General features: G+C 37.4%; 2 long non-coding RNA genes across 4 annotated transcripts in view; one reads left to right on the top strand and one right to left on the bottom strand.

Annotated features, from left to right (window-relative positions):
* Positions 1-1,291, bottom strand: part of LOC107834542 (uncharacterized) — a 2,095-nt gene extending 804 nt beyond the window's left edge. Inside the window, exons 1-2 of one of the 3 annotated variants that reach the window (XR_001660334.1) lie at positions 947-1,291; positions 518-592 (exon numbers count right to left, since the gene is read on the bottom strand). This is a non-coding gene — a long non-coding RNA (uncharacterized LOC107834542). The remainder of the gene's footprint in view (positions 1-517; positions 593-946) is intronic. The other 2 variants (XR_001660335.1, XR_001660336.1) reach the window with 2 other exon arrangements.
* Positions 1-1,686, top strand: part of LOC107834543 (uncharacterized) — a 5,086-nt gene extending 3,400 nt beyond the window's left edge. Inside the window, exons 2-3 of the long non-coding RNA XR_001660337.1 lie at positions 1,401-1,406; positions 1,593-1,686. This is a non-coding gene — a long non-coding RNA (uncharacterized LOC107834543). The remainder of the gene's footprint in view (positions 1-1,400; positions 1,407-1,592) is intronic.
* Positions 1,687-4,252: the final 2,566 nt, after the last annotated feature.

Raw genomic sequence — 4,252 nt, 5'->3', positions numbered from 1 at the left:
CACAAACACAGTTTAATCTGAAGATTCTGGAGGATGTGTGAATAGGTCTGTCGTCATGACAAATTTTACTGTATGATAAGTTGTTCCAGAAGTTATCTCGACAAACGATAATATAGTTCTTTTGAGGCCATTTTTTAAGTAATATAATGGTAATGACGAAATAATAATGCAAGAACACATTCTCAAATTCTAATGAACATTTAACACTGGAACTGGAAGACATTTTTAATATCAAGAATAAATAAAACTAATGAATTTTGAAGTCTTTTTAAACAAACTTGCTTTTCAAAATAAGGTCTAATCAAGACCAAAGTACCAAACTGAAGACTTTTATCATTCAGTTTTTTGGTAGAAAGTGAGAAAAAAAACAGAAACGATAAATTATGCCAATGGAAATGATTGAGTTTGTTTTAATTTATCATCTGATTAATTGATTTATTGAGTATTCTAACAGGCCTATGTGTGAACATTAGACTAAATCCTTAAATATGTTGAAAAGTCAACATAATTGAAGTACCTTTCAGTTTGTTATTGTGAATAAAGTCTAGCTGCAGATAATGTTCCTGCAGGTCCAGATCTACCTTCATTACTGCTGAAGCAACAAAATACAGTTTCAGTGATACTGACCAACATCTATAACTGCCATAAACTCCTGAAGATGTTTGTCGACTTCGGCATCATAAAACTTAATCAACCTGGGATAAAGTTAAGACTGAAGACAGACTATCAAACTGTGTTGAGTGTGACAGTAAAAATCCACGGATTTAGCTGCGAAGAGCTAACGTAGAATAGCTCACATAAACTTTAGCTCCTGCTAACAGAAACATATGAGGAGGGCAGAGTATCAAAATACCAGACATATCAAACGTAATCTGAAATCATTTATAATTACTCCATGTCTCATTATAATCGGAGGGCAAAGCCTGCAGGTTTAGCTCCTACTTACTTCAGAGGACAGACCACCGGGACGCTCCGTCTTGCTTCTGGGTTTGCCTGGCTATTTTTCCGGCCAGCGAACCATTCCGCCACCCAGTGGTCGTTTTTCAGACCACTTTGTCTCCTGTACCGCTCAAAAATGCACAATATGTCTGTAAATAATTTTAGGATATTATAAGGAAGTGCTGAGATATAACGTTTTCCACCGAACTAACGTATTTGCCACTTCGGCACAGTGAGAAACGTCACTGGATAAAAACACTAGACTCAGAGCAAAACCCAGATGTCCCAACCTTTACTAACATGTAAACGCATCATCTACACACAAATCTGGGAGCTTCCCCGAAGTGTGAAATGAGTCTCAAAAATAGTTGTGCACTCGTAACTGGATCTGTGTGTAAATGCAGTTTTGTGTGTGTGTACCAGGTGATTTGTGTGTACTTTTTCAACATGTATAGGCGTAGGAGAAGGTTTATTTTATTTTTAAGTTTTACAAATTGAGTATTACACACGCACAGATATTTTTACACACACACAAATCCTGTTACGCACGCACAAATCATTTTACACACGCACAAATCTTTTTACACACGCACAAATCTTTTTACACACGCACAGATATTTTAAGACGATTTTCACTCCATACACTGGTGAAGTTCAGAGTTAAGAAGTAAAGAGTTATTGATTTCATTTTAACACCTCTAGATTTGATACGGAAACACTTTGTTTTAACACTGGATTTTAACTACTAATAATATACACCCCAGAGTTACATAAACAGAATGTGACTCTATAAGAGTAAAATTAACTCTGCTTTTGCACAAAGTCTACTAACACCAAAACATTTAACACTTTTGAATTTGCTGTGTACAAATGATGATTTAAAGAACAAATCATACATTAGATTAACAGTAAATAGAAAAATACTTCCTACTTTAAAAGGTTTGTTAGGGCTTTCTGTATGTTTTATTTTGAAATGTTTATATATTTTATGAATCCACTGGTCATTTAATGTATTTTTAATGTCAGACACAGACCTGCTGCCCAGGGGCAGTTCTAGATGGGGGCCAATAGGGTACCAAAGAAATTATACTAAATAAATGTCTTATGTTAATACTCAGTGGTGGATTTTTTTTAACCTTCACAATTTTACTTTAACAATGAATTAAAAATTGTAGTGCTGCACTTTTAGCTGCTGTATGGAGATAGGATCACACTTTCCATCTGCCAGGGATCTGTAACCTGAATCTCTGGGGACCCAAGTGGCTCTTTGGCTCACTTAATATATCAAATGATGAAATATTGCTCTGGTTTTTTTCTTTCATTGTCTTTCAAGTGTTGCCATGGAAAAACACTGACTAACCTGGTCCCTATGGTACATCTGGTCTAGAACCAGCCTCCAAACCTAACTCCTTATTCACATAACTTTTATACTTTTGGTTGTCTGAGGACACATTTTGAAAATTAAATCAAGTGTTATGATCAGTTACTCGGTGGTTTACCAAATAGGTTTTACACTTGCTTAATTAAATGTATTTAAAGTATACTACTCTGATTGGAGTACAGTTTTGGGGTACTCTAACTGACCTCAATGTATGAACGATTGCTCTATGGATCACTTTTTAAAAGACAAAAAACACTGCCATTAAATATTGTCTGTCACTGCAGCGGACATCCCACCACATGAGAGTAGGACAACGCGCCGTGGTGGGCGTCCCTTATTTTGATTTCTGAAAGGTGGTAAACCTACCTGCATGGCTTCTGGATTGTGTCATGTAAATAAAAATATGTCACATATTACATATTTTCTTTATTATGCCTGAAACCTAGTTGACAATTTTTTCCCAATCTTTAAAATTTAAATAAAATTTTATTTTACATCAACCCATTTGTAATCTGATTACATCTGTTAACTTATCAAGACACAACTTTATCAATAAACATTTACTGTCAAACTGTGCTAAACAAATGCATTTTTTTTGTTTGAAAATATGAGTTTAATTCTGCAGATTCCTTTGTGTTAAGCTTTCTTTGCATTTCAGTTTCCTTTCTTCTCCCACATTGTACGTTAACAGTGAAGCTGACAGGCGTGGAACGATTTTCCACCACTGTGTCCTCACAGATGACAGCTGTTATCATGCAGGAAACAATAATCCAAGTCAGTGCTCCAGAACAGTGCTTAATATAGCTGCTTTTTCACTGTCACTTTTTCACTGTAAGAGGAAAGTCAGGAACAGGAACAGTATAGGGGACGACAATGTCATAGAAAGCCAGGAAACTACAGAATACAAAAAGTGAGTTTAATTAAAACGCTACTTTGAGTTGTTAATTTTAACAACAGGAAGAATATTAATTAGGAAAACAGTATATTTTTCCATCAGGGTAATGGACAATTTAGCCAATAAACCTCAAGCATGTTCTCATTGTGAATGTCTGGATTTTCTTCAGCTGCTCTGGCTCCACCTAGCATGAGTGAACATGTATGGCTGTATTTGACTGGTTGCCTTCTCACCAGTGTTGTAGTACTTGAGATCTTGGTCTCGAGACCATTTTTTGATGGTCTCGGTCTCGGACTCGACCGCATTTGGTCTTGGTCTTTTCTCGGTCTTGGGTGCTGAGGACTCGGGATTTTATTTCAAGACCAGTCAAGACCGCAACTGAGGAAATATCACTAAACTTACAGCAACCTGTCCAGTTTATTTGTTAACATCTTTGATTTCACTGGATGCAAAACGCACCGATTAAAATCCAACCAATAACGTGACTTTCTATTTCTACCCCCTCCCCCTCCACACTTTTCACTCGCACGCGGCGCTCTGAGACATACGCAGTGGTTTTCTCTCAGTGGCATAAGATGTCTAATAGTCAGTAATAGAATAGCGCTGCATAAATCATAAGAAATCAGATGGCCACAGCTAACTCAGCAGCGCATCGCTTTCACAGACGGTGGGGACAACGTCTAATTTTTTCATCACTTAGAAAAGCAGCTCAAAGAAGGTAAGCTCCGATGACGTAGCTGACATGGTATTAGCACAGCTAGCTGTACAGAGACACGTAAGCGTCTGTAATGCAAAAAAGTTGTCACTGCGCTGGATTATTATGCGAGGTGTTGAGTGACTTGTCGCAAGTATGGGACAAAGTCGCAACAATGGGTGCGTTCACACTGCAGCCTGAAGTGACCCAATTCTGATTTTTTGGCAATTCCGATTTTTTGGCCGGGGCCGTTCACACTGCCAGTAAATGCGACCTGTTCTGCAGTGTGAACGCACCCATTTTTGCGACTTTGTCCCATACTTGCGACAAGGCACTAAAAAAC

Source organism: Poecilia formosa, unplaced genomic scaffold (assembly GCF_000485575.1).
Source record: "Poecilia formosa unplaced genomic scaffold, Poecilia_formosa-5.1.2 Scaffold656, whole genome shotgun sequence".
Lineage (NCBI taxonomy): Eukaryota > Metazoa > Chordata > Actinopteri > Cyprinodontiformes > Poeciliidae > Poecilia > Poecilia formosa.
Note: the sequence above shows the minus strand (reverse complement) of the source record. Positions and strands in the feature narration are given on the sequence as shown.